The 14,574-nt window shown below is 42.5% G+C and overlaps 1 long non-coding RNA gene across 4 annotated transcripts in view; it reads right to left on the reverse strand.

Annotated features, from left to right (window-relative positions):
• LOC125095134 (uncharacterized) overlaps window positions 1-14,574 on the reverse strand; it is a 29,123-nt gene that overhangs the window by 11,158 nt on the left and 3,391 nt on the right. For 3 of the 4 annotated variants that reach the window (XR_007125800.1, XR_007125799.1, XR_007125798.1), the window contains exon 2: window positions 3,842-4,109. This is a non-coding gene — a long non-coding RNA (uncharacterized LOC125095134). Of the gene's footprint in view, window positions 1-1,255; window positions 1,304-3,841; window positions 4,110-14,574 lie in introns of all 4 variants that reach the window. The other variant, XR_007125803.1, reaches the window with a different exon arrangement.

Below are 14,574 nucleotides of genomic sequence, written 5' to 3' on the forward strand. Positions count from 1 at the left end.
CTATTTTCCCAGGGGAAAAACCCGAAGGGATTTGACCTGATCCATCCCAATTCTTCTTGAAGCTCTTCTAAGCACAGACTTAGAAGACCAACGCCCAAGATGAAGGGGGTGGCTGCAATCACGAGAGGGCAGAAAGCTGGCTGGTGTAGCCTGGGATCAAACTTGGGAACTGTTCTGCTGCAGGAAGTAAAAGTGAGATGAGGGGTGGGGAGACCTGGGCCCCCACTCAGGCTTTGATCTGATCTCAGGGAGAGATGAATCACTCCTTTGATCTCAAGGGAGAGTCTCTGCTCATAAGACATGTTTAAGGAGGGAAATGGGCCTCCCCAAATATAGAAGAGCTGACTCCACAAGCTTCTTGGTGGGCATAAGCGGGCAATGACAATCTGTACTTGATATAATAATAACAGATTGATGGTAAGGATAATAATAATTGCCCCTTATCTGGGATATAGGAAAGGTAGGTGAAGTTTTGTGGGAATCATTTATATTCGTAATCCAAAAGGAACAAAAAGGAAATATTTACTTTTTGAATTTAGAATGTGTGAGATTTCCTCTCTCAAAGACTTTAAGTGTGTCTCTAAAAAGTTTGCATCTAAAACACGGGTCAGCAAAAGTTTTACGTAAAGGGTCAGATAATAACTATTTTAGGCCTTCTGAACTATACTGTCCCTACTGAGCTACCCAACTCTGTCACTGTAACTTGAAAGCTAGCCATCGGTGATATGCAAATGAACTGAACTGGTTGTGTTCCAATAAAACTTTATTTATAAAAACCTGCAGTGGGCCTTTCCCAGATCAGGAAACTAAGGCAGGAAGAGGCTGAGTCCCTTGCCTAAGGTCACACAGCTAATCATCATAGAAATGTTATCAGAAGACAGGATTAAAATTCTCCTTTCCCCAGTAACTGGCCAAACTGGTCTGCACACTTTTCCGAGTACCAGTTTTCTCCTCAGAAAGTTTTGATCAGAACACTGCCCTCCCTCCCAACTGCGCAGAGCTCCTGCACTGCTCGAACGCGATTAGGCACTTGAAAGTGCTTCCTAGTGGCACCTGGGTGGCCCAGTGGGTTAAGGCCTCTGCTTTCCGCTCAGGTCATGACCCCAGGGTCCTGGGATCGAGCCCCGGATTGGGCTCTCTGCTCAGCAGGGAGCCTGCTTCCCCCTCTCTCTCTGCCTCCCTCTCTGCCTACTTGTGATCTCTCTCTGTCTCTGTGAAATAAATAAAAAATCTTAAAAAAAAAAGTGCTTCCTACCTTCTGTTTACCTTCACAAAATGTTAGTTATTATCAATCTTCCGTTATCTAGCAAAAATAGAGAGAGGTATCAATTAGGAAGCACCAGGGTATAAAGACACACATCAATAGACTTGCTACCTTTTTCAAATGTACAAATCAGCAAGCAAAATAGGAAATGAAGTACGTACACTAGAACTAACATTCATGGATGAGCGATGGGACCTATCCACCCTCCATGATCCAGACAACCATAAAAACTGCCTTTTCACTGCCTTGGGCTCTATCACAACTTTTCACCTATATGAATTAATTTGATACTAACAATTGTTTTTGCAGACTAGAAATCTAGGATTCAAAGGACCAAATTCACCTGCCTAAGGTCATATTACAAACCAGTTCCCCGGACTCTTTCCAATGACTCATAATAATAAGGTAGCTCAGTGGGAGAGAAAGGGTATGGCAAGGCAGAAGCAGGTTTCTTATTTTACTTTCATAAGTATCTTCTAAACGCTTAAGGGTGCCTCACTTATTTATATTACTTGGAACTGAATTGTCAATACTCTAAAAATTTTGGGTAATTAAAGCGTATCTCTTTCATTATAAAAACTATACATCTCAATCTTCCTTCAGTCAATATTTACTTCCTTTCATATCAATATTCACATTTGTTATAATGCCCTCTTAGTCCAGATTTCAGCCACCCCCACCTTGCAGGGCAGTAGCGATTATTATAAAAGAATATCAATTCTGGACCAGGCCATTAGGAGTCATAAATGTAGAAGATTCTATACTGGATCAATTTGGGTATTTTCAATCACTGAGAACAGAAAACCCAGCTCAACTGGCTTAAACAATAAGGAAATGGACTGGCTTTCAAAACCCCAAGACCAGGAGTAGTACGGGCTTCAGGACTGGTTTCATCCAGCAGACCCAATTCAACTGTTCTTGGACAATCTTGGTTCTGCTTACCACCCAATGGCAGCTTCCTATTCAGGCGGGTATCAATATGGTTGCAGGCATCCCATAAAGAAGATACTACTATCTTTTCTAGCTCTCTGGAGCACAAGAAACTTTTCCCTCAAAATCCCCCAGAATCCATCATTTTGCATCTAATTAGATGAAAATGTGTCTGATGCCGATATACAAACCAGCCTTTGAGGTCAGAGGAATGTCCTATCTGGCTCAGTTCTGAGTTTCTGAACAAATCAAGGAAGGTTACATTATTAAACTTGGCTTGGATAAAGCATGGGGTATATCTGGAGCTGGGATTAATCTTCTAAGCCTCATTGTTATTAAATAATAGAGGGGTGAAATAGATTAGGGAAAGCATTTGTCATTGTCCTTGGTTGAGCAAGCTCTGACCCTCCTTCTTATGTTTGGGATAAAAATCTGGATTTATTTCCGCAGATTATAAATTCTGGTGAAAAGCAGACTCTACTTCCCACAACTGAAACTGAAGAACAGATCTGTGACTCCCCAGGTGCTTTTGCAGCTAGGATGTGGGCAAGTGACCCAGGCTTGACCAGCTTAATGCCCCCCTTCATCCAAAGCCACCCTTAGAGAATCAGGAAAAAGTGATCCAAAGAAGTGGCCCAAATAGAATCAGAATTGTCTGTCTTGCAGGGATCTTCCACCGTGGCTAATTGACCACAGAATCTCTAGGACCAAAATCATAAGGAGCTCACTCAGGTCTGAGGAAGAGAGGTATGATCTGAGTACTGCAACAGAGATTCTCAGATCCTGGGCTTGAATAAATTCACAGACGCAGAACCTCTTGAATGAAGGAAATACCAGAAACTCTTGCTGAAGAATACAGCAAAAAGATCACAAATATGTATTGTAAATCTTCATCCTGATCTTCCTTCAAAACAGATACCATCATTAATCAGGACAGATGTGTGCCACCGAAAAGGAAATACCTAGATCTTTGGAGGATTCATGGAAACTGGTCTATGACTAATGCTAATTCCTGCGGACCCAGAAGGCCACTGTTGTCCTCCAGTCAGAGAGGAAATTTATAGGGAAAAGGGTAGTAAAATGAGTTTTGACTTAAGTTCATCTTCAATAGGCTTAAGGAGCCCCCAAATCTATGTTTATGTCCTCAGTTCGTGAAAATGTAAGTAAAAGAACACACAGAACAAACAGCAAATCCCCACATTGGCTCTCTACCCCATGAAGTAAGGGCCGTTAAGGTAGGAATGGTCCGATGTAAGCCCATGGTGCTCTCCTTGTGTTAAACAACACATCACGACTGACAGCACATCCCTCGTAGAATTTCAAACTTCAAAAGACTGAAAGACCCAGAGGTGATGACGGCTACCATATTCCCATTTAACTCTCTAGTTTGGCCGGTGAAGAAAACCAGATGGGTCTTGGAGAATGACAATGGATCATCATAAACTTAACCAGTTACATCTGCTGTTCCAGGTGCCTTCAGTGGACGAAAGCAAATATACAAAGCCCCTGGCACATGGTAGGCGTCTGTGGGTTTGCCAAAGGTGTGTTTTCTCTGCCCAACACAAAGAACACCAAAAGCAAGTTGTTTGTTTGTTTTTCTGTTTGCTTTACCTGGCAAAGCCAATAGTTACACCTCTACGGTCTTACCTGAGTCTTGCTCCCTGTCCAGTGCTCTGCCTGAGTTTGGTCATGGGCCCTGGATCATTTCACAGGACCTCAAGCTGAGAGACTCCAGGAGCTGAAGGAGCAGACATGTGGGCGGCCTGGGTAAGAAAGTTCATCTCAAAGGCTGGAAGATAAGTCTCACCAAGTTGCAGTGGATTTGGGGCAGAAATGGGAGAACGTTTCCGACCACCCAGGGCACATAGGGCTCTCTGTCTCCAAAATGAGCAGGAGGCTGCTGTCCCTGCATGTCCTGTCATGAGGAATCAGACACAATGTTTGTGCGCTTCTACAGGATTCTAGAGCTGCATAATCCATTTGCGTGCACCACCCGACCCCAAGAGGGACCCAACTGACTCTCAGCTTTGAGATCGAGAAAGCCCGGGGCTGCTCCCGGCTGCAGGACAAGCAACACTCTGCTGTTTAACACTTGTGATTTGGGGAATCCAATAAGGCCTGAGTGTCTCCCGCCCACTGGGTTGCAGCAGAGCCCACGGCAGGTGCCGAGAGGAGAACCCAAATAGAAGACCCGATGGTTCCAGGGAAACTCAAGACCTCTCAGCAAATAATGAACCTTTAGAGAACCAGCTCTTGGGGTCCTGTTCTGGGCAGCCTCACGTAGTGACTGAGAGCTTGACTGGCTCTGAGCTGCTCGAGTTTGAATCTCTTCTCTGCTACTCACTAGCTCCGAGGCTGTGGACCATAACTTATCTTTCCTTTATCTTGACTCCCCATCTGTAATAAAACTGGTTTCATACTAGAGACTTGATGGGAAGATTAAACATGCTAACACACGAAAAGTGCTTGGCATGGCGACCGGCACATGTAAGCGCTTGATACATATTATTGTACCCAGTATGTTGAACAAGCAGGAATCATGGCACAAAGAAAAGCTTAGTTCTGTGTTCTTCCCCTCACCCTTCGAACTTTCCTCTGCAGAGGTAGTCTTTTCTGAGCCTGGATGAAACCTTAGCCGGTCCTGTAGCTTATCTACTCATTTATGGGTAATAAATGAGTCCCAACGATCATAAGCGATTTTGATTTAGCCATTAGAATTTCAGCACCCTGAACTTGACAGCACTAAAACTTCCTTCCCTGACTTTTTGCCTGAGAGCTTGCAGTAGGGTAACATACCCTTTCTCACCTCCTGCTCACATTCTCCTCTTCTTGCCACTGGCTGATACAGGACCACCCTGGTGAAGCATGCGTGGAGAAGAGGGAGAGGGAAGGGTCTACACCAGCTCTACCCTGGCTGGCGGCTTCATGCTGAGTCTCGGGGCTGGCATGACTGTTGGTGCTGGCACTTTCTCGAGGATGCTTTGCTGGGCTCTTCAAAGATTCTCTTCTGGATCCTTTTCTCCCCCACTTCCTTTGAGCACAAAGGGCACACCAATTCTGTGTAGTCTCCTGTAATTCTCTCTTTAATCCCTGCAAGTGCAATCCCTGGTCAGGTCTAGGCTCTTCCTACTCAGGTCTGCAGGTGGCCTATCCAGTAAGACCGAAGATGAGTCATAGCACTGCTCTCTGTCTCCCAGTCAATCCTCAAACAGGAAAGAGTCAGTCACTTCCCCTACTTATCCTGGATCCCACTGTCCTAGCACCTGCCACCAAAGTAGGTATTCAACCCATTGCTTGCCCTTTGGATGTCCTAGGAGTCAGACCCCAGCCCACAGGCTGCCTTGGCGGCCTTAGAAATGGCTTAGGCACCAGTCCTCTCTCTCTCTCTCTCTCTCTCTTTCTCTCTCAACACAGAGAACACATCTCAAAACCCTCCTAATGACACCTGAAGTCTTCCTCATGAGTTGTGAGCTTAGAATAGAGGTCAGAAAACTTTCTTCTCGAGACAGCCAGGTGGTAAATATTTTAGGCTTTGTGGACTACCTACCTGTCTTTGTCAGAACTACTCAACTCTGCCTTGTAGCTTGAAAACAACCATAGACAACACACAAACTAATCAGCGTGGCTGTGTCTCAATAAAACTTTATTTACAAAAATAAATGGGCAGTGATCAGGCCAAACCTTTGCTGACCCCTGGGTTAGAGGGAGCATTCCTCCCTCCCTTCATTTCCAGTTCCAGACTGGAGAGGGATGGGAGCCTGAGACAGGCAACCACTTTCTCATGACCAGCCTCCTTACACCAGTTCCTCCCACTCTGTGCTCTGGCCATCTTGTTGTCTGAAAGTAGGGGAGGGTGTTCAAAAGTAGTGAAGACCTTTCCCTTGAAAATCTTCCTATATGGATTTCCCTCACGATCACTTTTGTAACTGATAACAAGAGGGCACCTGAATTGAAATGAGGTGGGAAGAGTTTCCGATGTGTTGAGCCTGAGGTAGCCGTGGACCCACGCTGGGGCATCTGGTGGAGAGCTAGAATCTCTGCCTTGAGAGTCACAAGGGTGACCTGGGCATAGTTTCTTTCTGGAAGAAAGGCGTAGCCATCACCCTCCATTCTAGTAGGCTGCCTCGCCGTCTTAAACAGAGAATGTCAGCTTCTTTGTTAACTGGGATCTGAGATCCCAGCAGCCCTCGGTGACTTACTGTAAAACACAAGCCACCCAGGGGTGTGCAGGTTCCTAGAATGAGTTGTCTTTAAACCCAATGGCCCCGACAGCCTGGCCTTGTGCATTCTCACAGCTGTCTGCAGACGTTTCTGTCTCCTCTCTTGCTGTCAGCCTATCAGCAGCCACTTTCTGATGCCCAGTTTGCCTGTCTCCAGCAGCCACCTTCCCTGTTTTGCTACTTTTTATGTACCTGTACTTAAAAACCAAAACTCAAGGGGTTAGAACTGTTAGATAATTATTCTAGGAGTGACTGCTCAGTGTCCAGTGGGTGGCACGTGTGACTTTAATATGTGGACAATGAGATATCTATTTTGGCCATTCGTGGGCTTGTTTTCATGTATTTGTTTAGGTGGAACATGTACTATGGCTGCTCGCAGACTTACTGATTTACTCATTCCCTCATCATTCATGTTTTACTTTTTTCTTGAATTCAGGTACACAGCCATGTTGCTCATATGTTGCCTGAAAAGGACCTAAGGACCTCTGTGTTTAGAAGGCGTTGAGATCCCCTTTCTAATCTTCTTCTTTTTCTTTTTTTTTTTTTAAGTTAAGATTTTACTTATTTATTTAGATAGAGAGCACACGCGAGCACAAGCAGGCAGCGCAGCAGGCATAAGGAGAAGCAGGCTCCCTGAGGAGCAAGGAGCCTGATGCGGGACTCGATCCCAGAACCCTGGGATCATGACCTGAGCTGAAGGCAGATGCTTAACCGACTGAGTCACCCTGGTATCCCCCTTTCTAATCTCCCAACTGATAAATGTAGTCACATATGTACAGAATTTTAAATAAATGCATACATGTGATCTATGTATTTTAAGACTTTTTTTTTTAAAGATTGTATTTATTTGACAGACAGAGATCACAAGTAGGCAGAGAGGCAGGCAGAGAGAGAGAGGAAGAAGCAGGCTGAGCAGAGAGTCTGACTCGGGGCTCGATCCCAGGACCCTGGGATCATGACCTGAGCCGAAGGCAGAGGCTCTAACCCACTGAGCCACCCAGGCGCCCCAAGACTTTTTTTTTTTTTTTCATTTTTGCTTGTCTCCCCTCCTGCTTTCACCTGCTTTAAGGCTACCCCTTCCCCACTGTGATGTCGCACGTGCCAACCAATGGGTATCCACCCGTCCACATTTTCTGCATGCTTATACAATCATAAACGCACACACACACATAGGATGTCAATCTATTGCATGAGAGTCAATCTTGCCCACTCAACAGCCATACTTTTGCTTCCTTCCTCCACCTTGAGGCTTCCTTGCTGACAATTTATTTGCTCACATGTGGGCAAATATCTGCTGGACTGAAGGAAAGGCACCCATATTTTAGCCAACAAATCCTGGTTTGGTTTTAAAAAGACAATTCCATTCTTCTTTTACTTTGTTTAGGGATGAGCACGTAGCTCAGTTCTGGTCCATAAGAAGTAAAGAGGGGCAGCTGGGTGGCTCAGTGGGTTAAAGCCTCTGCCTTCGGCTCAGGTCATGATCCCAGGGTCCTGGGATCGAGCCCTGAATCGGGCTCGCTGCTCGGCAGAGAGCTTGCTCCCCTCCTCCTTCTCTAACTGCCTCTCTGCCTACTTGTGATTTCTGTCTGTCAAATAAACAAATAAAAATCTTAAAAAAAAAAAAAAGAAGTAAGGAGAACTCTGGAATAGCTTCCTTTTTTTATATGAAGAAAGGTAGTGTGATTGCTGGATTTCACAGTGGGCTCACCTGAGATTCATGGGCATGAAGACTAATTGAGAATCAAATATGTCCATTAAAATACCAGCGGATTTTGTTTTTTCTCCAAAACTGACAAGTGTAAGCTAAAATATATACGGAAAGGCAAAGGAACTAGAATAGTCAAGATAAACTTGAATAAAAAAATTGGAGGACGTACACTTCTGGATTTCAAAACTTTAAGTGTAAGTATTAGTAATCAAGTATGGTATTGATCAAAGGAATAGAATTATGATTTCAGAAATACAACCCTACATATGCAGCCATTTAATTCTTGACAAAGGTGCCAATGCAACTCAATAGGGGAAAGAAAGCTTTACAGTAAATGGGGACAGAACTTTTTAAAAAAATGAAATTTGAACCCTATCTTACATATTAATTTAAAATGGACCATAGACTCAATATGAGCACTAAAACGTCCAATAAATCTTCCAAAAGGAAACATGAAGGATATCTTCATGATTCCAAGGCAGGCAAAAGTTTCTTAGGCAGAATACAAAGAACCACAAAAGAAAAAATTAATAAATTTCATTCCATAAAAATTTAAAACTTCTAGAAACTTCTAATCATGAGGTAGTAACAGGGTCCAGGATTACCCTTCCACCATAAAACAAACAAACAAACAAAAACAGAAAACTGGAAAATATACAGGAAACAAAACAAAAACAGTAATAATACTAATATGTTGTGGGTTTATATAACATATGTAGAAGTAAAATATAAAACAGTAAGCACAAGGATGGGAGAGGAAACAGACAGGTTAAAAGTAAAAGGATAGGGGGGCTCCTGGGTGGCTCAGAGGGTTAGGCCTCTGCCTTCGGCTCAGGTCATGATCTCAGGGTCCTGGGATAGAGCCCCTCTTCCCTCAGGCTCTCTGCTCAGCAGGGAGCCTGCTTCCCCCTTTCTCTCTGCCTGCCTCTCTGCCTACTTGTGATCTCTGTCTGTCAAATAATAAATAAAATCTTTAAAAAAAAAAGTAAAAGGATGGAAAATATATGTCATGCAAATACAAATCATAAGACCAGAGTGGTTATATCAATATCTGATGAAACAGATTTCAGGGTAAGGTCTATTACCAGACAAAAAAGGAAATTTTCCTAAGGAAACAGGTCAATTCATCAAGGGAAAATAATAACCCTAAATTTATACTAACTGAATAACAAAGATCCAAAACACATGAAAGAAACTACTGACAGAACTGAAAAGAGAAATAGAAGGGGCACCAGGGTGGCTCAGTTGGATGAGTGACCAACTCTTGATTTGGGCTCAGGTCATGATCTCAGGGTCTTGACATTGAGCCCCATGTCAGGCTCTGCCTTGGCCATGGAGCCTGCTTAAGATTCTCTCTCTCCCTCTCCCTCTGCCCCTGCCCCCACTGCACTGGTGCTTGCTCATGTACTCTCTCTCTCTCTCTCTCAAAAATAAATAAATAAATAAAGATGAAATACATTTTTTAAAAAGAAAAGAGAAATAGACAAATCCATAATCATAGGAAAAGATACCAAATCTCCTCTCTCAGTGACCAAGAATAAGTAAACAGAAAATGAAGAGATAAATACTTAAACAATACTATCAACCATCCTGACCCAATTGACATTAATAGAACATTCCATCCAACAACAGCAGAATAAACATTATTTTTAAGTGTACATGGAACAATCATCCAGATAGACCATAGGCTGAGGAATAAAACAAGTCTCAAAAAAGTCAAAAGGACTGAAATCACACAAAGTCTGATCTCTGATTACAATGGAATAAAATTATAAATCAATAACAGAAAGACTTTTTAAAGATATTTAAAATACTTTTTAGACTTAAAGTTATTTTTTAAACAATACATTTCTAAATAAATGTGGGATAAAAGAAGAAATCATAAAGGAAATTGCAAGATATTTTGAAGTAAATGGAAATAAAAAGCACAACATATTAAGTTTTGAGAGGGAAATTTAAGGTTTTAAATGCTTAAATTACAAAAGAAAAAAATGCCTCAAATCGGTGATCTAGACCTCCAAACTTAAGAAACTAGAAAAGTAAATTAAATACAAAGCAAGCAGAAGGAAGAAAATAAATAAGGTAATAGTGAAAATTAATAAATCAGAAAGCACACAAGTAGTAGGATTAATCAATAAAATCAAACGTTGGGGGCACCTGGGTGGCTCAGTGGGTTAAAGCCTCTGCCTTCGGCTCAGGTCATGATCCGGGGTCCTGGGATCGAGCCCCACATCAGGCCCTCTGCTCAGCTGGGAGCCTGCTTCCTCCTCTTTCTCTGCCTGCCTCTCTGCCTACTTGTGATCTCTCTCTGTCAAATAAATAAATAAAATCTTTAAAAAATTAAAAAAAAATAAAATCAAAAGTTGGGGGGGCCTGGGTGGCTCAGTGGGTTAAGCCTCTGCCTTGGGTTCAGGTCATGCTCTCAGGGTCCTGGGATCAAGTCCCGCATAGGGCTCTCTGCTCAGCAGGGAGCCTGCTTCTCCCTCTCTCTCTGCCTGTCTCTCTGCCTACTTGTGATCTCTCTCTGTATGTCAAATAACTAAATAAAATCTTAAAAATAAATAAATAAAAATAAAATCAAAAGCTGTTTCTTTGAAAAGATCAACAAAACAAACTTCTAACTACACTGAATAAGAAAATTTTTAAAAGAACATACAAATTACCAACATCAGGAATGAAAAAGGAGACATCACTACAGACATTAAAAGAGCAATAAGAGGGGCGTCTGGGTGGCTCAGAGGGTTAAGCCTCTGCCTTTGGCTCAGGTCATGATCCTAGGGTCTTGGGATCGAGCCCCGCATCGGGCTCTCTGCTCAGCAGGGAGCCTGCTTCCTCTTCTCTCTCTGCCTGCCTCTCTGCCTACTTGTGATCTCTGTCTGTCAAATAAATAAATAAAATCTTAAAAAAAAAAAAAAAAGAGCAATAAGAGGGTTGCCTGGGTGGCTCAGTCGGTTAAGTGTCTGCCTTTGGCTCAGGTCATGATCCTAGAGCCCTGGGATCAAGCCCTCCATCAGCCTGCTTCTCCCTCTGTCCCTTTCCCTGCTTGTTCTCTCCCTCTCTGTCAAATAAATAAATAAAATCTTTTAAAAAAAATTTTTTTTAAGATTTTTATTTATTCATTTGACAGACAGAGATCACAAGTAGGCAGAGAGGCAGGCAGAGAGAGAGAGAGGAGGAAGCAGGCTCCCCGCTGAGCAGAGAGCCCGATGTGGGGCTCGATCCCAGGACCCTGGGATCATGACCTGAGCCGAAGGCAGAGGCTTTAACCCACTGAGCCACCCAGGTGCCCCTAAAATTTTTTAAAAATTAAAAAATAAAAGGGCAATAAGAAACTAGTATAAAAAACGGTATGGCAATAAGTTGTCAACCTTTAAGCAGACAGATTTCTCAAAAGATACTCATTATCAAAACTGACCCAACAAGTAGAAACCTTTGAAGAGCCCGGTATCAATTTAAAAAATTAAGTTATGAATATAAAACCTTCTCATAAAGAAAGCATTAGGCCCAGATGGGTTCACTGGTGAATTCTAACAAAATCTTAATGAAGACATAATACAGATTCTACACAAACTCAGAAAATTGAGAAAGAAGGAAACTGCTCTCAACTCATTTGATGAAGACGGGCTGCTCAGACATCAGAACCAGTACAAGAAAGGAAACTACAGACCAGTATCACTCATAAACATAGAAGGAAATATTCTTGACAGAATCTCTACAAACTGAATTCAGCTCAGGGCATGATCTCAGGGTCCTGGGATGAACCCTGGGGCAGACTCCACACTCAGCAGGGAGTCTGCTCAAGGATCCTTTTTTTTTTTTTTTTAAAGATTTTATTTATTTATTTGACAGAGAGAAATCACAAGTAGGCAGAGAGGCAGACAGAGAGAGAGGAGGAAGCAGGCTCCCCGCTGAGCAGAAAGCCCGATGTGGGGCTCGAACCCAGGACCTGGGATCATGACCTGAGCCGAAGGCAGTGGCCCAACCCACTGAGCGACCCAGGCGCCCCTTTTTTTTTAAGATTTTATTTATTTATTTGACAGAGAGAGATCACAAGTAGGCAGAGAGGCAGTCAGAAAGGGTGGGGGAAGCAGGCTCCCCACTGAGCAGAGAGCTCACTGTGGGGCTCAATCCCAGGACCCCGAGATCATGATCTGAGCAGAAGGCAGAGGCCTAACCCACTGAGCCACTCAGGCACCCCTGCTCAAGTATTCTTTCTCTCTCCCTCTGCCCTTCCCACTGCTTGTGTGCTCTCTCTCTCTCTAAAACAAATAAATCTTTTAAAATAAAAAAAATAATAAAATAAAACAAAACAAAACAACCTCTCAAGAAACTAATAGAAGGGAACTTCCTCCACCTGTGATAGGGCATCTACAGAAAACCTATAGACAATGACCTAGGTAATGGGGAAATAATGTTTGCCTCTGAGATCAGACACAAGATACTCTCACTACTTTTATTCAACATTTTGCTGGAGGACTAGTGAGTGCAGGCAAGAAAAACACATAAAAGACATAGACAGTGGTTGGGAAATATAAATAAACTGTCTTTATTTTCACAAGACATGATCGTGAACAAATGACCAATATGCATATGAAAAAATGCTCAACCTCAGGGCCAGGTGTTAGACTCTGGGGGAGTAGTTCCGGGAGAAAGGAACTTCTGCTTTTGTTTACCATGGTCTCCTAAATACCTAGCACAGTGCCCATCACAGAAGCAGTCATATTTATTTCGTGAATGAACGAATGAAATGAACGGGCAAATGTCAGACTGGGGTGGTTCATTTCAGCCAAGACTTGATTTTCATAACTTTCAATTTTGGAAAAGATATCTTACATAACAATCTTAAGTCAGGAAATAGCAAAAAAAAAAAAAAAAAAAAGTCTTCCTCTATCAGTTACTTGTGATGGTTGATTTTATGTGTCAACTTGCCTGGGCCACAGAATGCCCATGTTAAATGTTACTTCTGGGTGTGCCTGTGAAGGTGTTCCTGGAGGAGATCAGCGTTTGGACTGATGGAATTGGTAGAGTGGACTGTCCTCTCCAATACGGGCGGGCGTCATCCAGATCTGCTGATGGCCTGACTAGAACAGAAGGTGCAAAAAGGAGGAATTAGCTCCTTTTCTCCTGCCTTAGTGCTGGAGCTTGGACATCTCAGCTCATTTTCTCCTGCCCCTGGATTGGAATTTATACCACTGGCTTCCCTGGTTTTCAGGCCTTGGTCTGGGGCTGCAAGCTTTCTGGATTCTCCAGCTTGCAGATGGCAGATTCTACACACACACACACACACACACACACACACACAAAGGGTATATATATAGAGAGAGACAGAGACAGAGATTAGAATATATAAATATTTTAAATATATATATATATATATATATATCCCAATATATAGAGAGCACATAGAAAATGAGAATTATAATATATTATTATAAATTATATATTATGATTATATAAGTATACATAATTGTGTGTTATATATTATTAAAGATAAAAATTATATATTTATATATAATCCTAAATTATATTAAAATTAGACACATTAGAATATATATATATATATATATATTCTGTGTGTGTGTGTGTGTGTGTGTGTGTGTGTTTAGTCTAATAGTTCTGTTTCTCTGGAAAACCCTGATTAATAGATTACTCTTATGTGCCTATGCTTACTATCATAGCTAAGATTGTCAGTCCAAACATTATAGGTTTGCTGCACACTCTTCTGTAGTTCCTTTTTAAAGGAGCTCACTCCTTCTGATTACAAAAGTAATACATGCCTTTTGCTGGGAGTCTAAAAAATGCTGAAAAATTAAGAAGGAAATGAAGATTCCCTAAAATCCCATTGTCCCAACCGCTACTAAGCTCTTCCTCCTTCTAGTTCCTGTTTTCCTCATAATCTGTTCCACTAATTTGGCATCAGCAGCCTACAGGCATGGAGAAAGAGGTTGACATGAAAAGGAATCAGGTGGGTACCTTAGGGACAGAGGGGGACATCCATGTGGAATTTTCCAATAGGAAATGCAGCCATAAACTGAGAGATATCCAGTCCCTATGTGGGGAGGGAGAGGGATTCCATAAGTATCAGATGAAATCTCAGGAAGGGGAGGAGGCTAGCCAGAGAAGAGAAGCAGACCAAGAAAAGTCTCTTACAATATAATTAGTTTATACTCGCTCCAGATAGTATATGGAATAGAGCATTAGAAAGAACTTATTTTCTCTTGAATTCTTTTTTTTTTTTTTAAGATTTTATTTATTCATTAGAAAGAGAGAGAGACAGAGAAAGCTCAAGCAGGGGGAGCAGCAGGCAGAGGGAGAAGCCGGCTCTCCACTGAGCAGGGAGCCCAATGCGGGGCATGATCCCAGGACCCTGGGGCCAAGACCTGAGCCGAAGACAGAGGCTTTAACCACTGAGCCACCCAGGCGCCCCTAAATCTAAAATTCTTTACCTCAAG

Source organism: Lutra lutra, chromosome 1, assembly GCF_902655055.1.
Source record: "Lutra lutra chromosome 1, mLutLut1.2, whole genome shotgun sequence".
NCBI lineage: Eukaryota > Metazoa > Chordata > Mammalia > Carnivora > Mustelidae > Lutra > Lutra lutra.